The sequence below is a fragment of the Pectinophora gossypiella genome, chromosome 7, assembly GCF_024362695.1.
Source record: "Pectinophora gossypiella chromosome 7, ilPecGoss1.1, whole genome shotgun sequence".
Classification (NCBI taxonomy): domain Eukaryota; kingdom Metazoa; phylum Arthropoda; class Insecta; order Lepidoptera; family Gelechiidae; genus Pectinophora; species Pectinophora gossypiella.
Genome location: NC_065410.1, coordinates 2,275,092 through 2,290,714, shown reverse-complemented (window position 1 = coordinate 2,290,714; position 15,623 = coordinate 2,275,092).

Below are 15,623 nucleotides of genomic sequence, written 5' to 3'. Positions count from 1 at the left end.
TGTGTTTATTATTGTTCGGCGAAGTTTTAACAACTGTAACAATTTTGGTCGAATTCTCACTTTGACTTCCGATAACTTTTTTTTTTATCTTTGATTTCACTTTGATTTATCTTTGATTGAGCGGTACACAGACTTAGGCATAGTTGTGAAGTAAAATAAAATAATTATTAAGAAAGGGATGATTTATTTATTTATTATTTATGATAGCGACAAAAATGATTATTTCTGAAGTAAGGTAGAAAATCTAGAAAAAGGTACAAAATGGGTCATATCTCCTAAACCGTAAATAATTGATGAACATACATGGGGGTGTTTCTGGTAGCTAATGAGCCCCTCTTTCTAATTTTTCATTTTGAACCTGAACTTCTGGGCCACCCTGTATTTATTTCTTTAAACAGCTCCCTTAAAGAGTCCCCGACGACGCAGATTATACGTAAATAGCGAGCAGAAGCTAATAGATAGCAGATGTTAAGTGTCAAATATGTGTGTAAGCATGTGACAGTGATAGGTGAGTTGAAATGTAAGAACTAGACGAGTGTCAAGAGTCGCACAGAAGTTGTATACTATCAAAGTGATGCATAGACAAATGATAGATTGAGTGAAGGAGTGTGAATGAGTTAGAGAGTGATAGAAGGAGTGAGAAGGAAAGAGAATGGATATATAGACGATGGCGAATAGAGACGATGGTGGTGTGAATTATTATTCTGAAACTGGTCCAAGAACCTTCACTGATGAGACTTAAGCTTTCATCACATGCAAGTCTTGTCAGTGTAGGTTCTTGGACCAAGTTACATACATTTTTGCCCATTGTCATTTATTAAACGTAGGCTGTTTAATTTTGAGAAAACCCAAATCCCACATAGGTATGAGTGGCTGTGTCTACCCACGGTTTTACATTTTTATACATACATAAACTAACGCTTTTAATTTCCCACCGGGGCAGGATAGGCATATAGTATGGAATTACAGTCGCTTTGATCCTGACACACTTCTCTTGCTTCCTTTACATTCATTACTCGTCACATACCTGTATAGGCCTCAAGGTGGATGACGAATCTCAGTAACCGTGATGTCAGGGTTACGATTGAGCCGCCAAAGTCCCCTGAACTGCGCATGTAACGACTACATATTTACATCAGTAGGTAGTAACCGGAAACAACGACTTAAATTATCAAAGTTACTGTTACTTTTTTACTCAGTACATGTGGTTCTGTCAACCTTGTTTGAAATCACGGACGTAACTGTATTGTGTAGTATGTTACGTAAAAAAAAAAACAAATCATAAAAAACAGGAATTCTATGCAAATGATGTTGGCCACACGGCCAAATCAACGGCCGTCAATTTGGAACTGTTTTGGACTGGTAACAAAGTGGACACAAGGACCGAACTGTCATCGCCGTGGCTAACAACATGCTTATAAATAACAATGCTTGTCTGCTGTGTTACGTTGGTGTATTGATTTTTGCTGATTTGGATTTTTGCTGAAGTTATACTGAATAAATTGTGCTTTTCTTTGCCACTATTTCGTCCACGTATTATTTATATGCCATTTCTCTTAAACATCGACGTAATTATCATTCAATCGTGTATTAGATCACGCCCCCGTCTCTATTGGGAAAAGAGAGACCATAGAATTTGACTTTCGCTTCTACCACTCTCCTTGAAATCTTCATATTAATGCACCCACGGTTTAAAGTATTTCAATTCACGTTAACAAATCCATGTAAGTTAAAATCGCGGTCATAATCTCCCTAGCGTTATCCCGTTTTCACAACGTCCGTTTACCGATACAGGTTAGGTCACATACCTCCGAAACGCAATTCTCGGGTATATGGGATTTTTTTTTTGTAAGTATGAACTTATTATATATTTATAGTAAAAACCTTACCCAAGTATAAATTAAATATAAATGACCGTGGGTTTTGTCGTAAATGACCTTGGAGGAGCAGTGACAAATTATTGGACTCCTCAATCGAAGTGCGGTTTGGGGGGACGGGGAAGAGGCGACTACGACAACCTGAGCTGCTTCCTGCGCGAACAACCGCCATTTTCGTGCAACATATCTGCCGCGGATTATACTACTACATAATAATGAATACACTTAAATATTATGTTACCGACAAATTTATTCATATTTAGATCATTGAGGACACCTCTAGCTTTTAAATCTACATTTTTATCGCAATCCCCTCTAGTACCGTGAACACTAAACAGGGGGTGAAGCAAAACAATACCTAATCAGACGAAAGCTTCCCACTTTATGAGATTCGGGCGAAGTGAAGTCTGTTTCTATTACAGTGCACCTAGGGCTTTAAGTTGAGTGCAAAATAACACCTACATTGTTCTGATTGCATGCTATTTATAAACAACAGGCTGTTTTATTAAAATTATAAACGATCTCGACTCAGGATCAAAACCTCTGTATTCGACTTTATGAGTTTGAATTCATGTTTGGAACATAGATAAGTAATCGATATCACGCGGTTTCCCGAATTTGTGTCCATTTGTGTCCAATGGCAATAGGTTCGTCACTAATTACATTAGTTAAATGGGTGTATATACCATACATCTCAGCCCTTTTGTATTTCCTTCATGTATTTGTAGATACACTGCACACACACACGTTTTTAATATATGTTTTTGTAAACTAATTTATTTTCATAGTTTAAGTAAATATTATTATGTATTAAGTTGTATTTGTGGGAGACACGGCTTCCGTGCCTAACTCAGCAGGATCCACAGAATACCAGGGTCGTGGCTCGCGCCACGGCTTATGCTGAGTGAGGCCCTTTTATAAAGGACACCACCACCATCGTTGACCAGTACTTACACTCAATTATTTGTATTTCTCGTGTAAGTTTTTTTTTTTATTATGTGTTTTGATTGTATTTTATGTGTTACTCCGTGTTTTATATTATATATTTGTTTTATATTTGTTATTGTGGTGTCTCTTTATAATAAACGTTTCTTTCTTTCTTTCTTCTTTCCTTCGGGGATACCTATAGGCGTGATGTTACGTTATGTTTTTAATAATTTCATTCAAAAGTCTTAGAAAACCAGTTTATTAGATTCCTAATTTCCCTTTTAAGTTCCACATCTGCATGGCTCTTTACAAAACATGCATTCTCGAGGTTTCTACGAACAACCACTTTACAAATTGAGTGCAGTAAAAAAGTAAAAGACGGTGAGGACGGAAATACGACGGTGGAAGTAGTATGGGTAATGTTTGAGGTTATGATTATTCAATTCATGTGCCATGAAGATTTGCGGTTAAAGTCATTTGTGAGACTTGGTAGCTCCTAGACACGGAAATAGTTTACACTCGTAATATCAGGACACTGTCTCACAATATACAGGATGTTAGTGACATCGTAATGAATAATGAGGGGGATGATTCGAACTAAGATTCTGAGTTAATATCAACTGGATTATCCGTCGCAAAATTCATGTATTATTTACGTTTTTAAATTATTTTCAATCCTACACTTTTGCAACGGAAAATTCCAATTGATATTAACTCAGAATAATGAGCTAAATCATTTAGTATTTGTTATGATGTCATTTACACCCAGTACAAGTTCTGTGAAAACCGGACCTGTCAAATCATCACGTTAGGTAAGCGCACCCTGTGAAAAACGGGACAATGCTACGGACCTAGGTACAAAATGTATAACTCCAGGCAGTAAAATCAAGACAGATATGAGCGGTATTTCATACCTCAGCGAAACCCCGGCACTCTCCCATCTATCAACAGATGTACACGCTCACAGAAAGAGCAAAGATTTGTAACAGCAAATGCGTTTAATAGATAAAAAGATCCGCTTTATTCTCCACGCATATTTTATTCATTCCAACACAGAGTGCGACCAAGGTAGGCTCTCTAATGAATTTTACGAAGACCCTTGAGATTCGGGACATTTTTCTTGTTCAGATTTCGGATTGGCATTTTGTTTTCGAGTGTTGACAATCCTAATGGTTGTTCAGGTCCTATGGACCGTTATAATCGGTGGAGAGCCCTTTCAGATCGGAGCTCAGGAGTTTAGGATAAAAACTTGATACTATGGCCTTTTATATAAGTAGTAGTAGTAAAAGTAAAGCTTTATTTCAGAAAATGTTCTATATATAAAAAATACAACACTCTTAAAATATACAAATACTTACACTTTATTGCACCAAAATAAAAAGAAATAATTACAAAAAGACTCTAATATACGTCCCACTCACTGCTGGGCACAGACCTGCCCTCAATCAACCGGAGGGGATACTTCTTCTTCTATCGTGGGGGTTGTGAGGTGGATGACCCTGGTGTCAGGGTTATTATTGGGTCGCCAAAGGCCCCTGACGTGACTCAAAACACTTAAAATATATAAAAAATAGAAGATCGAAGTAAATTTAGAACGAAAGAAGTAGTATTTAGTTTGGGCATTTTAGCTAAAATTCTCTCACTGTGTTACCACCTCCGGTTGATTGAGGGGAGGCCTGTGCCCAGCAGTGGGACGTATATAGGCAGTTTATGTTATGTTATGTCTCTCACTGTGAGGTGAAACATAGTTCTTGTCAACGTTCTTTCTGGGCTGGTTTTCCCTTCGCGGGTTGGAAGGTCAATTCTGTAAAAAAACCGGACCTGTCAAATCTTCAAGTTAGGTAAGCAGACCCTGTTAAAATCGGGATAATGCTAGGGATATGATGAGTATTTCTTATCATCAAAGTTACATAATGTAACCTCACACGCTCCCACATACTTGCTTTACTAATAACCAAACAAACTTGCAAGTTTTCTAACAATTTTAAGACGCCGCTAAGTTCAGTCGTAAAGCAAGTCTTAAATCGTGGCTTTAAACTCAAAAACAGACTAAACCATACAAAGTATACGCTGGAGGGTCTCTTGAGTATCTCTAATAGTCGTTGGTAGTGATACTACTATTGTACTATAGTAGTGCAGAATAAACCTTCCCTGGAAATGTCGTAAGCGAGTCCCAGTTTCTAGGAAGAATAAGATTGAAGTGAGACGGCATGGAAAGTTTAATGCCCTCTCACTTCAATCTTAGTACCTTCAAATTTAGAGTGAATTTACTAGGGAAGCGTCTGTGGTACATTTAGACCAGGGACCTGTTTATAAAACTGACAATTGTAAATTACAACGACAATTTGGTGTTCATTACGTAGCTAATATGAAACTGCAAAATATTCGTGATTACACACTCCGCAATGTACATCAAATTGTCATTGTAATTTACAATTGTAAGTTATATTAAACAGGCCCCAGGGGCCTGTTTCATAAAACTGACAATTGTAAATTACAACGGCAATTTGGTGTTCATTGCCTAGCTAATATGAAACTGCAAAATATTCGTGATCACACACTCCGCAATGTACATCAAATTGTCATCGTAATTTACAATTGTAAGTTTTATTAAACAGGCCCCTGGTTTACATTCATCATCAGGTGAGATTGTGGTCAAAGGCATTTCTGCATTTCAGTTTTGTATGGATTTATAATCGCTATCACCATACAGACTAGGTCAACTTTTGTTTTTTGAACAAAGTGAATGTAATCTAAAGTACGGTGAAATTAAGTGCCAATTCATACGAGCATGACTGTACTTAGGGTATCAAGGAAATAGGCTCATATTCTTCTTCTATCGTGTGGGTTGTGAGGTGGAATACCTAGGCTCATGTTAAAACATGGTTTTTATTTTCCTGCCGGGTCTGCATGACAACCGCGCCGCGCGAGTGGTGCCTGTACCACTAACCTACATATATATTGTCGTTTTACCTACTTAATATAATAATAATTACAAACATAGTTTTAAAGACATTGCTACTAACACTCTATGGACTTAAGTTGTCTGAAAAAATATATATATACTTGTATATATAACTTCACCACTGTTTACAAATAATGCGCTGGACTCAGTGACTGAACTTTTGCTCTTTGACTGTACGGTCACGAGCATTAATATGTGTACACTTGGTACCATGTCACATTAACTTTTTTGACAAATTGAACTATAAGTCTCACTAAATGTCAAATATGTTAGCGCGACAGAGTCCTAACGTGGGTACATTATATTGCTCATGATTGTACATGTACGTACTCCACCTCACAGTACAAATGCCGCCAATTTTCCACGGACCTCCAACAATCTAATATCGAATTCCAATAGCCAGATCTGTCCGTTTGACAATCATGTAATGAACATTGGACTAATCGTCACAAAGGGAGGCTAAACCGAAATTAGCTGCGGTTGCAGGACAATAAGCGACACTCATTGCCATTGCAAAAACGCCGCCGGCTGTAAACTTCAATATTGCCAAATGAATTATATTTTTGGACAGTACTATTAGCATAAAACAGCCGTGGTAACCGAGTTGGTAGAACGCTTGCCTCTCACTTTGAGGTCGCAGGTTCGAACTCTATATTATATACGCGCGTTATCGGTCCGACGTTATATGAGCAACTACCCACTAGTATAAAAAATGAGGTATGTGACGTATCATTCGGTCACCGTCTAAAAAACCTTTTGTTGGATATGGAGCTATATTCTGTGGACGATTTTATTAAAAATTTACATTGTATTTTATTGTAATTACTTGAATGTAATTTTATTTTATACATAATTAATTTATAATTATTATTAGCCATGACATTATAATTGATTTATTGTCTTTTGACATTTTGATTTAATTTATTATCTTCTTTGGTGACATTATTTTATTATCATTTTCGACGATCATATTTATGTTGTTACCGTTTTATATTGTGTCTAAAATGTGTTGTATAACTAAATGTGAAATAAATGAATCTAATCTATAAGCCTAAACCAATGACTGTCGAATTTGTTTTCGAATTCATGTTTGGATCATAAATGATTATCACGTGCTCAGCGGTGAAAGAAAGCATTGTGATCAAACCCACAGTCCCAAGAAATGCATTTTCGGAGATATGTGACCTAACCTGTATTGGGGTGGTTTTCCCTTCGCGGGTTGGAAGGTCAGACAGGCAGTCGCTTCTGTAAAAACCGGACCTGTCAAATCTTCAGATTAGGTGGTAACCCTGTGAAAAATAGGATAATACTAGAGGGATGGTGGTTATTATTATTATAGATTGTGGTGTCCCACCACACACTTAGCAATAATAATTAACAATAAGAGATGAAAAAAGAACAATCTAGAGTGATATTGAAAAAATGTGTGAGATTAACTTGACTCTGCCTCGATGTGGTGAGTTGGAAGGCAAATATTTATTTTTTTGATTTTTCTGTTTTTAATGTTTGTGTTTTAACAATTGCTGAACTGAAGTGGCAGTGGGGCACATTGCTCGTAGAATGGACAGCTGATGGATCTGTAAGGTTTTCGAGTGGCGGACCGGAAAGGGCAGTGTAGGCAGCCCCCTCCCCCTTCTCAAAGTTGCGGGAAAATACTGGGTGCGAGCAGCAGAGGATCGGTCATTGTGGCGAGCCTTGGGAGGGGGGGTAATGTCCAGCAATAGTTGATTGCCGGCTGATAACGATGATGATGTTTTTACAATTGTTTTTGAACGAACTGTATTTGTTTATGATATTTTTTCCTTAATATTTTTATCACTGTCACTGTTGATTCTCAGAACCATTTGCAACTTGGCTAAGACCCCAAATGACACCGTGTTTCTGTCTAAACTCTAAAATCCCAACAACTCGCCAGTTCCTTCGCAACGAACCAACCCCAACCCCAACTAAAACACGGCTCTAAAGAATCTCTTCCCTTTATTCTCTAATTTCATTATTGTCTTGCACTTTTCTGTCTTTAAAAGAATAGCCGTCTTCGCTTCGCGGTCGGCGCGAGTAATTCAAAACATTAATTTTCTTAATGGAGTAAGCTTCCTAAGCTGTGTGACAGAGAACGAGTGTCGAGCGGAGTTAGGAGGTGTCTTCGTGCGTAAACTGGCTGTTGCTTCCAACCCCCTTTCACCCATCACCCACCTCACTTCACTCCCTTCGTCACCCTCCCAAGTCGGCTCTTAATTAATTAAAATGCAAACCGTTACTATACCGAGTTTAATTCACCACTCGACCTACGATTGCCTCTTTTGATTTACGTTTGCGAAATAAGCCTGCTTTAGATTTGATGGTCGGTGTAAAGAGGTGTTAATGCTTTGTTGACGGTTTTCCTTTTACGAAAAAGTTGGGGATAAAAAAATATATAAGCACAACAACATAAGAGAACTTGCAGTGGCGCTATGATAAACGGTGTTGTGTCCATATTCATTGTGTTTTTATTCCAAATCACAGAAATGTATAAGGAGGTTAAAAAGGCGCATATAAAAGTAAGTACGCTATGTTAACAAATGTCAAATAGCAATATTGCTTGCTAGATGAATTGCTTTTTTAGCCCCAAGGTGGTATATTATAGTTAATAGATACATGTGTTTGTATAGAGATCTAGCAAAATAGAAGAGGTGACCTTTATACCGTTCAAATTGACGTACTGTCAAGGATAAGTTGGAGGTGTGACTTAAATCTTAGTGTCGCGGATACGAATCCCGGCTCGAGAACCATTGAATTCAACTTTATGAGTTTGAATTCATGTTCGTTTCATAAATAAATGATATTACGTGATTTCCAGGATTTGTGCCCGGTTAATGGCAATAGACTCGTCCCCTATTACATGTGACTTAAAAATAGCTGGTGAGGTGTGGGTCTATACTGTATTATGTTATTGTAGTGTATTGATATTGCTATCCTTGTCTCGGGCACATACGTTATATGAATACAGAGCAAGACAAAGAATCAGTTAATGCAGGACGGTCTGCCTGTACGGGGTGATGGTGTGCTGGCGACCCAAATCATGGCAGTATACAAAAGGTGTACTCTACAGTTATGTTAATAGATACTAAAACAGTCTAGCCAAGTACGGCCATGAGCATTAATATGTATACACTTTGGTACCATATCACATTAACTTTTTTGACAAATTGAACTGTAAGTCTCACTAAATGTCGAATATGTTAGTGCGACACAGTCCTAAAGTGGGTACATCATATTGCTCATGACTATACAGTCCATAATTACAATGATATCAACAACAATTCACAAGTAAAGATTGTTAAAGAAATTGTATTCCATCATTATTTTCTCAACAGTTCTCTAGACGTCTTAAACTGGCATATTTCTCAAGTACAGTCTCAGTCGGTTCACCTTTTGAAAAACAACCTTAATGTATCAGGAATACCGTCGACGTGAGTTGTTTCTTTTCCTTATTACTGCAGGTTGGAAACTGTACTCAGTATTGGCGATTAGCGAGTAATGAATTCGCAAACTCAAAGATTTTTTACACGACTTGCAAGTTTGCCTTACATGGCAATGACTTCTATATTCTAGACAGAATAGTTAGTTATTTAGCCTATAACTCCACTGAGATTTTCATCATTATGGTCATCGGATCAAACCATATCTCACATAGTGAACGAGTACCCTCTACACCGGTTCCCAGGTGGCATAGCCGAGCTGCATTGTGTGACGGATGCGGCAGATACTTGATTGGGGGAGCTTAAACTAGATATTATGATTTTTTTTTTGCCATACGCAATAATAATAAGAGAAAATTAAATCGGAAAATTCTGATTAGGACGGGATTTTTACCGGCAGCTCTTGTTAAGGAACTACAAGCGTGTTATTCATTACAGCAGCCCTCGCGGCAGGAATTTTATCGAGAGCTTTGACGAATAGCTCCTCTGCTGGACTGGGAGTAAAGAAAAAACAGTGATATTTACGACATCACATTAAAAACCTTAAAATTCAATTCAATTCTTGATGAATGGCTTCTGTGTGATCACAATTCTGCCAGTATCACGTTTGTAGAAAATACACAATAGGGCAGAAATAAAAATATAATTGAACGAAGATTCGAAAGCTATTTAGGTATGTCCTCTTGCAAGATGTTGAGCGTGCTCGTCATTGACAGGCAAGTAGCTGTCATCTGTTGACATCCATAGAGATTGATGCCCTATAACAACAAAAAAGACATTCACATTTTACATTAAACATTCCAACAAAGACAAAATACAACAGACAATAGAATACAAAATATATTTATATACATATGAAGGAAGGAATGGGAATATATTAATATTGAATAATCATAATTTAATTTTATTGATACGAATAAATTTTACAAGGGAATAAACAAAAGAGGGGAAGTCAATAAGAGAGAGAAGATATTTTATGTGGGTAGGACGCGGGATATCTGGAGGTAGGACATCGTACAAAGAAAAAACAAGTTTGGGACAGTTGAAAAATATGTGATCCACCGTGCCTTCGTCTAAACCACACTCGCACAGTGAGTGATCACGCACCCTGATTTTCGCGAGGTGAACAGGAGTACTTGAGTGACCTAACCGAATACGGCAAATTGTGGCTATGACACAACGGGGAATGTCACGGTAACGGTAGAACCAAGGTCTCCGAGGGATGAGAGGCTGAATGTCAGCATAATGCTTCCCTTTAACGCGGCTGGAGGAGTTCCAAGAATCCTGCCATAGGTTGAACATGCGGGTCGATGCTGAGGAGCATAAGTCCTGGGAATATACCTCTGAGTGTAACTCAGAACCGTTGTGGATGGCCGCTTTAGCAGCCCAGTCTGCAGCTTCGTTACCAGTGATACCGGAGTGACTAGGTATCCAACCTAAAACAACCTCGATGCCCTTCTGTTTGCATTTATATAGCAGATCTTTTATTTTAAAGGTTAAGATGAATTTTGAGTTGGATCTGAAAAGGTTTGATGAGACAGCTTGAATACAACTTAGGGAGTCGGAAAGAATTAGTGATTTGTTTAAATTATGGGAATAGACAAATGAAATAGCCTCAAATAAGGCTATAGCCTCGCCGGTGAAAGTAGAGGATAAGTGGGGACATTTAAAATTAAGGATATACCCACCATGCGGTATCCAGACCGCGGCTCCAACGTTATCCAAATCTGATACTTTGGAGGCATCTGTATAAATGGTAAACCAACCCTGCCAATCCTGAGAAAGTTTATCAATGAATTTTTTGTTAGCGCCTGGATCATTCTTATGGATATCAAAATGACAGAGGGAAGGCTGGAAAATAAGAGCGTCATAAGGAACAGAAAATAGGGGATTGAGGTTTAATTGAGAAACAGGGTGAGGGAGGGCCAAATAGTGGGAGAAAGAATTTAATAGAAAATATCTAGAACTGCCTTGGACTAAGTCACGTAAAATTTCTAATTTTGAAATAAGAGGGTGATGAGAAAACTGAAGAGACTTAAAGAAGAATCGATCTGACAGTAGTTGTCTTCGGAGATGAAGTGGAGGCTCGGAACATTCAACCTGAAGGGCATTGATGGCTGTAGATTTCATAGCCCCAGCAATTATTCGAAGGCATCGTGACTGGATCTTGTCCCACATTTGGATATTGGATTTATTGCATGGTTCTAGAATAAATGATCCATAGTCGAAATGACTACGAACAATGGCATTATAGAGGAGCTTCAAGGTGTAAGAATGAGCTCCCCATCTTACTCCGGCGACTGCTCTTAAGGCGTTAATTCCACGTTCACATTTTTTGGCGACGTAAGTACAATGATGAATCCCTGTCATTTTTGAGTCTAAGTATGTGCCTAAAAATTTGACATGCCCTAAGACCGGTATTGATTCACCATTATATACTAAGTCCAAATGTGGTATGTTCCTTTTGCAGGTGAAAATGCAAGCCGAGCTCTTGGATACCGACAAAGAGAGGCCATGTTCATCCAACCACGAATGAAGATAGTAGAGGGCCGAATTTAATTCTACATGAATGTCATCGATGGAGTCAGATGTAACGTAAAGTGCCAGGTCGTCGGCGTACTGTAACACATTGCAGAATGAATCCAGTGATCTCTCCAGGTCGAAAGTGTAAATATTGTAAAGAATTGGACTTAAAACAGATCCTTGGGGAAGACCGCGCCACACTAAACGAGAGGGATAATCCACTCCATTGATTCTAGGTGTGATATTCCTTGCCATCAGCATATTACAAATGAAACGAGAAAGCCTCACAGGAACACTCAGCTGATGCAATTTTTGCCTGAGCTTCGGAAGTAGGACGTTATCATATGCGGATGCTATGTCAAGGAAAACCCCAACCAAATACTGCTTTTTCAAAAAGGCTATACGTATGTCAGTAGACAAGATGCTCAAACTGTCAAGAGTACTGTAACCTTTACGGAACCCAAACTGCGACTTGCCCAGTAATTGTCTACTTTCCAGGATCCATTCCAGACGGTTCTTGATCAAAATTTCGGTAACTTTAGCTAAGGATGAGGACAAAGCAATCGGTCTATAAGAACAAGGATCGGAAGGGTCCTTGCCAGGTTTTAAAATGGGAATAATTATTTGGGTTTTCCAGTCATCTGGAATAGACCCTAAAGAAACAAATAAGTTTATTAATTTTAAAAAATATTCTTTAACAGGGATACCAGACCTGACCAAGAAAGAATAAGGGATTCCATCTATTCCAGGTGACGAGTCAGAGAGGCCGTTTAAGGCACACTGTAACTCGTCAAAAGAAAAAGGGGCATCGAAAGGATCAGATGAGTGGAGAGAAGAGGGAGGGGGAGGGAATAAATCCAAGAAGGGGACAGAAGGTGGGGCAATTTTGTCAATAAAAGCTTCAGCCCAAGAGGAGGGGTCATTGGAGGAAATGTCAGTAGAGTTTAGTGAGCCTCTGAAACGACGTATTTGTTTCCAGACTATTGACATGCTGGTTCTGGGGGAAAGAGATTCACAAAAACTTCTCCATCCAGCAGTTTTTTTTTCGGAGAGGAGACGTTTGCATTGAGCAGCTATGCGCTGATAACTTAGAAAATTCTCTACTGTCATTTCCTCATTATAGGCGCGTTCAGCATTTGTTCTTTCTCTCACCATCGAGGAGCATTCCGAATCCCACCATGGAGTGGAGGGTTTGTGGGAGCGCCCAGATTTCTTAGGGATGTGCAAGTCAGCAGCCGACAATAGACAAGATACAAAGCTCGAGTAAGCAACCAGAATATCGTCTACTGAAGGAGGGAGAAGGGATTGAACTGAAGCATTTAGAGCGGAGGAGTATGCGAACCAATCAGCTTGATTTAGTCTATATTTAAGTAAAGGACTTGGAGTGGTTGCAGGAGTAGTTCTATGGGAAATTGAAACTAGAATAGCAAAATGGTCACTGGAATAGGTGGAAGGAAGTACTCTCCATGAGCAGAGAGGAGATAATGATGAGGAGCAAATTGAGAGGTCAGGAGCACTTCTTGGATTTTGGTGGGGATAAGATCTTCTGGTTGGGGAGCCATCATTAAGGACACATAGATCTAGGTCATCTAATAAGTCTGAGAGTGCAATAGAGTACGGGTTCGTGAGGTTGGAGCCCCATTGAATGTGCCTTACGTTGAAATCCCCTAGAATGATAATAGGACTAGGAAGAGAAGAAATTATATTCTGAAGATCATATATATGTGAGGTATTTGGCCTAGGGAGATAAATAGATAAAATAGTGAAATTAAAGATGCTACAAGCAATGGCATTTATGCCATCACCATGAGGAGGAATAGGAAGTTGGGTAAAGGGAACAGAACGTTTAATCAACAAGCAACAGCCAGCCCGGCTATCACCATCATCCCGGAGACAAGAGTAGCCCGGGACCCGGAACCGGGAACCAGGGGCTAACCAAGTCTCAGAGATGGCAAAGGCAACAGGACTGAACTTGTTAATCAAATGCACGATTACATATAATTTTGGCCTAATACTCTGGCTATTCCATTGAATTAGGCTGATGGTGTCCATTATGGTAGGATAAAAACAATTGATCAAGTTTCTGGGCAACGTTGTTCGGTAAGGAATCATCATATTTGGAGATAATATTGAGGAGGAGGTTAATTAGGATCTCCAGGAAGTTATCACTCCGGGAGAGACCGAGGGATTCCCCAAGAGATTTGACGGGAGAAGGAGCTTCTGGGTTTGATGACAGAGCACAACCATTAGGGAGGGATGAGCGGGGAGAGTTAACAATACTCTCATGGGCTTCACGGTCATATCCTTTACTCAGGGGAGTACGTGGTCTAGGAACTTTTGTCACAGTCTTCCTGTATGAAGTTGTGACAGGAGAAGTTATCATTTGGGATCGGGGAGTTTGGGGAGTTTGGGGGGCAGCTTGAGCAGTAACCTCACCATAACTACGTTTCGCAGTTGGGAAGCGAGAGGATGCCTCTTGGAAAGAAATATTTTCTAAAGACATTAAATCCTTAATATTTTTTTGCCTAGAATGTTCCGGGCATTTCTTGTCAATCGCAAAGTGGGACCCTTGGCAGAGCACACATGATGCTGATGACTCTACGACCTCACACTCATGACCAGTGTGGGATTGAGAACACTTATAGCACCTAGGATTAGACCGGCACTGGGATTTGATATGACCAAATCTGCAGCATTTCATACACTGAATGGTGGGCAGCTGGTATCTTTCGACCGGTAAGGAAGTCTTGTACGAAAAGACTCTTTCTGGGAGCTTTTGGCCTTGGATAGTCAGGACAACACTATTAGTGGGAATCCATTGGATACCCCCATCACTTGTGTGATGTTTCCTGTTAAGACGGCGGGCTTTAAGAACAATCCCATATCCATGTGGAAACTCAATAGATTCTGCTAGCTCCTCCATTGTGATATCTGTAGGGACACCCCTAATTAGACCCATTCTAGAAAAGTTGTAGGTCGGTATGTCAGCAGTCATCTTGGAAGAAGCAGCTACTGAGCTGCTGAGAAAGGCATTAGCCGAGATAGCATCAACAAATTCAACAGAGACCCTGTTTCTTCCGATTTTGCGAACTCCACCCTGAGCTATACCAATAACTCCATTATTCACAAGAAGTTGTCCAATCTTCATGGGTCGAATTACAACAGCCGAATCCGGTTCAGAGACCTCCATACATAGGTGAACAATAAATGGGCCAGTGTCGGTACTCAAAAACTCCTTAGGCGATTCACCTGTCAAAGAGGGATGAATGTAGCTTTGTTGAGGAGGAGTATTAGCCGTACTAGTTTCGATAGAGCTCCTAATAGTTTTTTTGGGATGGACTGCGTCCTGATCAGGTCGAGGTCGTTTTTGACCTGCGGTTTGAGTATCCTGAGTATCCATGGGGGAGGAAGAGATACCTGCTTCGGGGTCATCAGGCGGAGGGCCCCTATCGGGAGGGTCCTTATGACCCTCCATAATAGCACTTACCTTTTTGAGGTTAGGATAATATATTGTTTATGTACAGAACACAAAATAAACGTAAAAACACTGAGACAACTTTTTCACTATATCCACCACCAAAATCTCTATAGAGTCAGAACAAACATAAATAAAAATAAAGACATTAACGCCGGAATTTTGACGAAAAATAACCACAATCCCTTTTACACGTGTAGTTCACAACACCCGTAAAAAAAAAAAAAAAACCAAAAACCTTAAAAGTAACAGTATTTTTCCACTATTTAATGGATGTTATAATACATATAAACCTTCCTCTTGACTCATTCTATCTATCAAAAACAAACCGCATCAAAATCCGTTGCGTAGTTTTAAAGATTTAAGCGTATATAGGGATATAGGGACAGAAAAACCGA